We start from the raw sequence: 11020 nt of genomic DNA on the forward strand, positions 1-11020 counted from the left end.
CAATTTACATCAGTACAGAAGACATTTTCTTCTTGGAGTGTGCTTTGCTCCCTAGCAAACGACTGATGTTGCGATATGGGGCCAACATCATGTTGATCCATCCCAGCATGGTGTTGTTTCTCATCAGCACTTGCAGTGTCTCCGGTACCCTTAGTGTAGTTATGATATCTAGAGCAACTCGTTTCACCCTCATCAAGTTGTTCAAAGGACATCCTTCGTGTATGGTTATCACTTGCAGATTCTTGAATATAGGGGTCACATACCTTTAAACCTTTGGCTTGATCTACGTCCAGGCTTTACACTCTCAGTGTTGGTCCTTCACTTCAAATACAATTTACAAGAAACTTCAAGAAAAGCAACAAACTCGATCATCCTTCTATATTTCAATGTGAACATAGAGACCCTTAACCAGGGCTCTGATACCCGAATTTTCACAGGACTTTGGAAGCTTAGACTGTTTGTCACTGACGATGTTTGCTGAATGAATGCATTACTGGTGTACAAAGGCTGAGATTAGGCTGCTGAATGAATGCACTACTGGTGTGCAGAGGCTGAGATTAGGCAGGCTGTCGTGGACAAAAAATGATTTTCTTTTTATTTGAAGCATGGAAATATGACAGATTATGGGATTGATAACAACATTCTATTAGGTCAAGGACTATGGTAGGTGTCACAGGTTCGCATAACCAAAATGCAATACCAACCTTGACTATGGAAACTATGCTCCACAGCAAAATTTCAGCCAAATTGCACTTAGCCAATACTTTAACTTCTTGATTAAATCTCTATTCAGCCTATACTAAATAGAGGTTCTTCTCACAAATATTTTAAGCTTCCAACCCAATACACACTCTCCGCTTGATGCATAAACAGTAAGCCAAAACAAGGAAAAAATGCACCAACAGAACTTAGCTTTAAACTAGGTCGTAGCCTTTTATTTATTGCACACTTAGGGTTATACACTCTTCTTGTTCCGGATTACCCAATCCCTTCACAAGATTAGGCTTATATAGCCTTACAAAAGCTATTTACAAGTAACTTTCAGGGATTTACAGATTTTCTTTACACCACGTAGTTGGGCAACCGTTCCAACTGATCCAACTACGTTATAAAACCAAAAAATTCAAACAGGTCTTAGCCTTTAGAAATACATAAAGTAAAGCAACTTCCATGTAACCAACTCAAAACCGTCAAGGCCATGTTCCTGGCACATGTCATCTAGCCTTGTTGCACAATGATTGTGTCTGCCAGCCAAAGTCCCCCAATCATTGCTGAGCATCACTCTTCCAATGATGAAAGTGTGCTAATGCAAGTGTTTCTTGCATGCCTGCACGCCTCATGCATACAGTTTATATGCCAAACTCATTTGGCATCTCTTGATGCTAATCTCGCATCATTGGCCATGTCCAAACCTTGTTTGGCACATGCCTTGGCCTAGCTGCAATTATGAATGCGCCACCGCATTTCTGGCATATGCCATGTTGCCGTTAATGCATCACTGTAACGCATTATTTCTAGGCCACTTAACAGCCATGTCATAGTAGGGGAAATCCCTTCACTATCCCCTATATGTAAGGAAGGGATATGGGTCACAAGGCAACCTCACTATATATGGTGTGCTTTTATCCCTTCTCTACACTTCAGTTTTCGTGTAAATAGTGTCAGATGGAAACTGAGTATCCTTTTTTTTTTCCAATTATTTTTTATGTTAGGAATATACTTGTACAGATACAAAAATATATTTTAGAGTAAAAAAAAAGAGTTGTAATAGGTAAAAAGAGTTTTAGTAAAAAAAAAATAGTGAAAAAGGAAATTTTAGGGTAAAATTTTCAAAACGAGAAACGGATATTTAGTCTCTGTGTAAAAAGTAACGCATAATGAGTATCCCTTTCAACTAAAAAACGGAAACTGAGTATCCGTAAAGCAAGATTTTAATTTTCGTGTCATTTCCCTTCCCTACAAGAAAGATCATATGTGATCCACTTTAATATCCCTACTTAGTAAGGATATGGGACACCATAGGACTTGGTTTTTTTGAAATTTTCCCTACTAATAGAGGATAGGAAGGGATAACCCCTCGCATAGTGCTTAGCCTTAGAAACAAGAATACCCTCCAAAAATATGTGTAGGGTAGCGTAATGGTCTAAGAAATTCCAAAGATAAGTTTCTTTTTTAAATATAAATCTTTCTCTTCAAAAATAAAAATAAAAAATTGAGGCCCATGAGGTCTATGGGTTTTTTCACCCACCTAGACTAAGGGGATACTGGGTGTCTAAACTAGATAAAAGTATTAAGTTACCCTCACTATTAAAATTCAATCCTAAGCATTAGTCTTCTAGATTTTAAACTTTTTCTAATTCTTTCAAAACTAAAACCTATTAAATTATTCCTCACAAATTAAAATTAAAATCTAACTTTATCAATTGACTCTAACGACATCGATCAGTTTAAAGGAAATTTCATCCTCCTTTTTTCTAAAAAAATTTCAAATTTCAAACTAAACATCGTCGATTGCAACCCGTTAGTCTTAAATATACTTGTGATTGATTTATCCATTCAGAATTGAAAATTACGAAAAATCTTAAGGGTATCTGTTTTTAACCATAATCGGATTATGTGAATGTTAAAATAAACCGATTATACACAAGCCCATAATCGGTTCATGTAAATGGCCATATTAACCGATTCATTAACCATGTTTGAATTTCTATACAAACCCTGAATTTTTTTAGTTTTATATTATAGAGCATAAAATATGACTTGAACGCAAAAAGAATGAGGTCATTCAAACATCGGATAAAGAAATTATGAGAAAAATAGTTGAAGAAATGCCCAAATTTACAGTCGGTTTACGTGGGCACTTATGTAAACCGATTATGAAGAAACAAAATCATAAAAAACTTTTGAATTTTATAATTGGTTTAGTTTCAAAGTCTTATAAACCGATTCCTAGAATCGTTTTACAAGTGCATTAACTATACCGATTCTGGGTTAAGAATTTTAAAACAAAAAATAAAAATTTTACATGTTTTGATGATGATTTAAGAATAGTTTATTTCTAGGTAAACAAGATTAAACATCAATTAATCACCTGAATTAGTACTAATTAATCAAGAATAAACTTGTCATTGAATAAAATAATTGGATAAGGGTTTTTCATTTTACTTCAATATGTCTTTTTTTTCCTCAAATAATATGCGTAGGCCTCAAACTATGAAGGAAAAAAACTTTAAATCTGCAAGTAATGTACAATTATAAACAAATCTTTTTTGCAGGTGAGATTCAAGCGATAGCCGCATATTGCGTGCATTTTCTTTTAATATTCAAACGAAACCAAAAAGAAGAAATGAAACAAAAAAAAAACCTATTTTTTCTTAATGTACCTTTCTTCCATAATTTTCTTGGTTAATATACTAGGCTTTAGATCCGAGATTTCAGACTTACCAAGCAAATCTATGTTTTAGATTTTTATTTGTCTCGTTTGATTTCAATAAATTATTCCCTCCATCCCCAATATATAGGCAGAAAAGAGAGTTTCTCGTAGAATAAGATATTTTTTTTGTTTTTATCAATTTGTACCTAATTTATCCTTAGCAAATTCCAATAAAACTAATTGAATTTATCTATAAAATATCAAATTAATAGTTATATACCCATTAAAATATTAGAGTAGTGGAATTATCGTTAAGAATACCGTAAATTTGGTGATACCCATACTCTTCAATAGGGGTATACATGGAAGAAATAACATTGAAATAAGTTTTCTGTCTATCTAATGGGACTTGAAAATTTCCTTCTCCGCCTTTATAACAGGGACAGAGGGAGTATATCAATAGCGGCTACATGTCATATGTAATTTAATTACGCTTATACATCAGTTTATTATTACCCTTGGGGCTTTCTAATGGGATTCTATGATATAATCAATATATGGATTTGTTACAACAGAGTTTTTCTTTAAATATTGTCTCAACAATCTCACCAATCCAAATTAGGGTAAGGAAGAACAAAGAAAATATATCACGTTAGATGAAATCTCATTTTATTATTCTTGTGGTAGATTATTCAGGAACTTCCATTACAATAGATTGATTTTAATACAGCTTCTTCTCTGATGTACGTGACAAAGGTATGTGATTTGAAAATTAAATTGAAGAAAATTCTTATTCTTATTGATGTGATAATTGAGGGAGATGCAATTAATGGTCAACAAGCAGGTTTCGGGACTTATCAAGATTTGGAGCGCCATATGTTTTACCTATAGGATCAAGACCTCTGTTAGTCTCTTCCATGATATCTGGTTTTATGTTATTTCAAAAAATATATATCACATTGCACGATTGTTGTCACAATATGCAACATATCATGATTAAAAAAGAGGGTGTGTTTATCCACCACCTCTTCTATGTAATATTGCATACCTTGAATTGAACGAGGTAGTCGAATAAATTAAATATAAGGGTCCATCATTCCTTCAAAGGAAAAAAAAAAACAAAAAAAAAATAATGAAGCCAAGGTACCAAGACATTTTTTTTTAAAAAAAATTTTGATTCCTACGAAAATACAAAATAAAGTTTACAAATAACTTGTCGGCAACCTAGAAACTAACTGGGCGCCAACACTTTTTTGAATAGTAACTCATAATCTATGAAAAAGAAAATCACCAATTTTAACATTTACATCATGACTGCTTACAAAATGCTTCACTCTCTTCAAGAAATCCACGGTCTCATCGCCTAACTCACCCAACGTCGTGAAAGCTATAGTACCGAAACCGTAACCATGTGTAGTACAATTGTCAAGATACTTGTTCCGCTTTTTTGAAACTGCATTATTGATAGACGCATTTATGTGTCTAATATGTCTCAATTGTATGTATTGTTAGTGCTCGATTTTGTATTTATTTTGTTATTTTATGTCTTTGTAGGTATTTATAGAGAAATAAGCTCTTGCAGCAAAATTGGCTCGAAAAGCGGTGTTTTACACCCCAAGATAAAGTACTAAAGGCACTCCAGAAATGCACCGGAAGCACCCCAAAAATGTGCCGGAGAAACCCCAGAAAAATTACTATTTACGCCCAAAAATTACTATTTGCACCCCATAAGGCAAGTGCTAAAGGGAAACCCGTACAGGATTAGGGGGAGGACATCTTCTTCTCAAATTCAAAACCAATTTTGGCGGGAAAACATTTCACTTCACTGGAAGAATTTCGATCGAATGTTTGGAGGAGTTTTTGTGTGATTCAATCGCTGATACTTCATGGGTAGTTGTGATATGTCCTAACAGAGCTAGTATGGGTGTTTGTTTCGATCAAATTTGGCTGGATAACTTGGTTTAATCCAAACAGGGAGTTGGAGGAAAAACATGAGCTTGCATGAGTTGTGAGGAATTTAAACGTGTACTGCACGTGCTTGGAAGAGTTGATCGATATTATGGAGATTGAAGAAGGTATAGAAGGAAAGAAATACAGTATCATACGCGTAGGAAACGATTTTTGGAAACAATATATTTTCGAGAATAAAAGAAATAATGGGATTAAATAAAGAGATTTGGGAGATTCAATGTCGAAAAGATGTATAAATAGGTTCCTACGATCACATAGAATGATTGGGGAGAGTTTGGGGTCGAGAGGAGAGCTCAGGAAGCGTGAATCAAGAGTTTTCAGAACTCTGTTGCTGCTGCTCGTGAAGAACAGGGAAACAGCGACGGTTTCTTCATCTGTCGTAACGGTTTCTTCAAATGCTTGTCAAAGTTTCTTCAACTGTTTTGCAACATTTATCTTCATTGTAACAATTTCTTCATCCTCTTCTGCAACATTTATCTTCATATTTGTAACGGTTATCTTCATCATAACAGTTGAGAGTTGAAACAGTCTGTCTGCAACGCGCATGTTCTGTTGCAGATTTCCTGTTTCACTATTTTCTCTTCTTGTAAACACTTTTTGAGCCATGAATACATATTTTGAGTGTGTTTCCAACATGATGAGCTAAACCCAATCTTCCGGGGCGATGGAGGAAGCCATTCTTCCAAAAGTTATGTGGTAAAATTTATTTGAATTTATTTATGCAATTCTTTTATTATTATTTGCACCGAATGAAAATTGAGTAATGATTTTTATTAATTAGTTGTGTTTTCTCTTGATGAAGTATGCTTAGTTTAGGGATTTTGATACTTCTTTCTTGCGATTAACAATTGATGTTTTAAAAATCTAATTTAGGCAATGATTAGAATCACAATTTCTTTTGATTGGAGTTATATTGTCTAGAATTGCATGATAAAAATTAACATTAAATTACATGAATTTTGGTGAATGGTGAAATCCTGAACCCCGTTCTCTCTAATATAATCAGTTTTAATTTGCCTTATTTTCTTTAGTTTTAAAATTTAAATCTAAAAGCACAACCTTCACAAGTCTTGAACGAACTCTATTTATTACTACAACAACTTTGAAAATACATCAATTACATACAACCTGCCCTGGTACAAAGGTATTAACTCCACCTCCTGTAAAACGTGAAATTCCAGTTACATCTAAACACACATCACGACCCGTGTCCCAGTTATACATGAGAATATCTGCAGGCCTTAAAGCACCACCTTCACCTGATAAGAAACCCAAATCCACTTCTTTTTGTGCGTGTATGCCAGCACGATAACATATATCAAACAAAACATCACGAACGAAGTTATGTCGAAACATTAAACATATTTCGTGTGCACAGTAAAGAGCATGGTCACCAAAAAAATCCATATCTCGATTACAGAAACAACAAACAGTCCCAGCTGGAAAGAGTGAAATACCAAGACGATAACAAAGAACAACACAAAACTGTCGAGGACCAATGCATTTTCCAAGACCACCTATACGCACAGCTAACAAATAATTCTGAGCATATGAGAACTTATTTCACTGCCATAAGACTAAATCCATATCTGACATGTTATATATATTTGGCATCTCTTGTTCAACAACATTAACGCACAGGATAGGGGGCAGTTAACTCAATGTTGAAAGAGGCAGAATCAAGATGACATACCTCAAAGAAAGAGTCTAAATCAAGATGGTAATTGGAACCATCGCTACATACACCACGCAAGAGAGTATTCTGCAGCTGCTTAGATTGGATGCAACACTGCGCCAGAAATGACCTTTTTCGACGGGCCAGGTCTGTCGTTAATAGAGATTATCGACAGACCTAGCCTGTCGGTCTGCCTTTCGTTTTTTTAGGTGTCAAAAATCTTAATTGACCGTGGCATACTGTCAAGAATTATCTTTAAGACAGACGAGCTTCGCTTGTCAATTATTTTTGACGGGCATCACTTGTCATTAGTTTTAAAATCCAATTGCGATCCAATACACCATTTTTAATAAATAAATAAATATTATTAAATTACTGCTTAAATTGCAAATAAAAATAATACGAAAAACTAAAATCATTTTTAACTTCAAAATAAATTGACATATATTGTAAAAGTTCAATCTCATTCAAATTCTTCGCCTAAACATCATTCGAGAAGACTACATCGAAAAGAAAAAATAAATAAATAGTATTAGAATTCAAAACTGATTTGTTCACAAAATTAATCCTAAGTAGCTAAACTCCTGTCAACCAGCTGAACAATGACATTTCAGTAATTCAATACCACCCCTCCAGACCAGGAACTAGGAGATGCTCCAGTTGTAATACCTTCCAGGATGATCCTGCTTCATGACACCCTGTGTTGAGCTTGTTGAAAAACCAATATAACCAAAGACTTACGTCATTCATTCAGCTTTTGTTATCCCTTTTCAACTGTCCGAATGTATTCTGAGAATGACATAACAAGAGAAACAAAGGTAGGTGGAACGTCAAGCACACTATGGAACATATTATGGATTAATTAGAATTTAATCACCTTCAACACTGAAATTAAACAAAATAAGAAACCAAACCTTATTTCTGACTTCCGAGAGAGGAAGCTAGCCTGGCGAAGGAAGAAACAAAATAAGAAATCACTCCATTTATGGTAGTTTAGTTGAAGAATTTCTTCAGAACATACATTGGAAAATGGACTTTGTTCATTAGCTATCCACAGTTGAAGGTTTGAATCATTCAGACAGTTATAAATTACAAGTTAAGATGCTTCACAGGACAGACTTCCATCAGTTGATAGCTAAAGAATGTTCGATGTAATCTTACATCAAAAAAGGTTTGCAAGAGTTTGGATACTCACTATTATCTGCTTAACATTTATAAACAACACTCATAGCTACAGTAAATGGGTACTCCCACATCGCTCGATCACCTTCTTGCTTTCGTAGAAGATCCTGCAAAGATTTCTGCAGCCAAAACTTTAAGCACTTAGTTAAGTATACATGCATAACAAGAGAACAAGAACATACCTGAAATCTGTATATGGGTCTTTTCCTTGATTTCCCATGTCCTTCCATTGTTCAGATACTAACTGGTGAAGTTCTTTACAGGATATGAAGCATCCCAGAAAGCCCTCAATGTTTCCTGAAATCATATAATTGCAATAAGAAATAGCAGAAAAAGACTTGGCATAAGTGAAAGGGAAACTTCAATAGAGAAGTCACAGCTTTACCTGCTCAACGTATTTCCTTTGACACTACCAACATGCCTGGAAATATTTAGTAGACCTCATTAGTAGATTCTGACTCAAAATAATATGTTGAGAAAACACAAGAAAATATGCAGCTGAAATGAACATACTATGAGAATCAAGGTCATCTGACCAAACTATGAGAATTGAAATAACGCAAATCAAATGCACAGCAGCTCAATCTCATAAGAACTTCAGTAAATTTAACAGCATCTTTAAATCAAGAATGAGCTTGAGACGTTTCCATTACAATGAATACAAGGAACAAAATTACATGATATGAAAAGACTCGAAAAAAGGAATAAGATCTCACTTTTATTTGATCTGCCCCTCCAGTATCTAATCTCTAGTCAACATCATATAACAATCCACAAATGAGATTCCTTGCTTCAGGTGTCAACCTTGCCTCTTCACGTAAGTATAAGTGATTCTGATGGTGAAGCTACAAGTACCAAGTTCTATCAACCAGTCATAATCCATGCCATAACCTTTCTTCATCAACACTTCTGGAGCTATGTAATCTGGCATACCTACAGAGATTAAGATTAAGATGTTCTGATTACAAATCTAAAATTGGGTTTTCAACCAAGATTAAGGATAGAGAGATATTCTGATGTTCTGATCATCTGGACCTACAACCAATATGATCAAGTCAGACTAAACATAAGGCAATATTATTTTAAGTAGAACACAGAACTCTGTGTAAACTAGTTCAGGCAAGATATTCATTGACAGAGGATATCAATAAAATTGCACAGACATCAAAGATCTAATTACATGAGTTCCACCAAATATTATAATGTTTGGATGGAATTTAAGACAATGTTAAAAGGATAACTAACACAAAATTTGTAGACAATGTTAAAAATTAATGGTTGGAATTTAAGACAATGTTAAAACATAAGGCAAGATTATCCTAATCCTAACACCCAGTTAAAAAGATGTAAAATAAAGACAGTAGTGCATTCGAGAAGACATTCAGATAATCTAGCCGACAAGCAATGATGTGTATATATTGCCAAGCATTCAAGTGTAAATACCATTTGTTCATTGGTACATATAAGATGTCAACAATGGTGCAGTGATAATGAACTTCTACTATGAGATTCTAAATATTGAAACACCAACACCTCAATGATGCATTATTAGATATAGCAAAATAATGTAGATTCCTAGAACAGAAGTAACCAAAATAATCATATACGGAATTGTATACATGTAACACATGAACTGCACCTGGAAAGCTATTTTGTCGAGCGGATGCTGACTCTGTTGAGAAGTTACTCAAGTTACATGAAGCTAATAAAATTGTGCAGACATCAAAGATACACATCTAATTACATGAGTTCCACCAAGTTCAGAACTTCAGATGCATAAGGCTTTCATTCAAGAACATAGATTGTAATACAACTATCATGTAAAGGATTAAATAAAGAAAGTAAAGGCTTACCTTTAAATTGATTGGTTTGTATTTAAAACTTTGATTGAGGTTTCAATTGTAACTTAAGAACATATTCTGAAACAGCCAATGGAATCTTTTGTGTTAGTTATCGAGAATCAGAGGTTGAAAACCTTGTTATCTTGTTGCAATTTTAGGTACAACTTACATCAATCATTCAATTAAACCTATTACAATCAATTAATAACAGATATAAAATTCTAAATAGGTCCGGATTCGAAAGTTGCTCTCATACAAAAATATCAGGTGGGTAATGTAGATTTAGATTCACTAATTACGAATATGAAATCAATTTCAAAATCAGAACAAACAATTAAAAAATCAGTTGAATCACAAGGACAAACCCTAAAACTTGATGATGAAATGTTTTCGAAATGATTCATAATATTTGGTTCAAAATGATGAGAATCATAACAAGGTTACAAATCGAAACATGATTGTGAATGATCAGATAAGAAATTCAAACTGAAAACAAAAGCATTTAGGTTTTTGAGAACCTCAAAAAATTCTGAAAATTCTTTTTGAAACGGATAAATTAAAGCTCTCGATCGAATAAGAAAACAATTATGAAATTAAACTTAGTTGTTTCAATCGCTTTAGGTGATGAAATCTTCAGATTGAAGAACCAGCGAAAATAAAAAAAGAATGGAGGAGGAGTTGGTGGTGGTGGTTGTGTAGAGAGAAGAAAAGGAAAGAAGAAACAAAAGTATCGGCTTTTTTTAATAGCAATTGGGGGTCCGTATCTTCGGTGCCAAAGGCAATATGAGCCACCTGTGCCAAGCCAATGAAATCGCGCCACGTATTCCTCTTTATTTTTAATATCAAAACCAGATATAATTTCCTTAATCCACTCTTCTCGGTTTGGAAACAGTATCAAAACGGATTCCGTTAATGAATTTGGGAGAGAGAATATAAATAAATTATATAGAACCTTGTTCATTGGACTTTGCTACTGAA

The 11020-nt window shown here is 34.1% G+C and overlaps 1 long non-coding RNA gene across 4 annotated transcripts; it reads right to left on the bottom strand.

Moving 5' to 3' along the window:
* Positions 1–7464: 7464 nt before the first annotated feature.
* LOC113323476 lies at positions 7465–10739 on the bottom strand. 4 transcript variants are annotated; one of them, XR_003347636.1, is made up of 7 exons: positions 10055–10739; positions 8918–9134; positions 8587–8622; positions 8384–8498; positions 8215–8320; positions 7934–7965; positions 7465–7808 (listed from the first exon to the last, which is right to left on the bottom strand). It is a non-coding gene; the product is annotated as an uncharacterized LOC113323476 (long non-coding RNA). The 4 variants fall into 4 exon arrangements; XR_003347634.1 differs by having other exon boundaries at positions 8215–8498; XR_003347635.1 differs by having other exon boundaries at positions 7465–8320.
* Positions 10740–11020: the final 281 nt, after the last annotated feature.

The sequence above is a fragment of the Papaver somniferum genome, chromosome 11, assembly GCF_003573695.1.
Source record: "Papaver somniferum cultivar HN1 chromosome 11, ASM357369v1, whole genome shotgun sequence".
In the NCBI taxonomy this organism is placed as follows: Eukaryota; Viridiplantae; Streptophyta; class Magnoliopsida; order Ranunculales; family Papaveraceae; genus Papaver; species Papaver somniferum.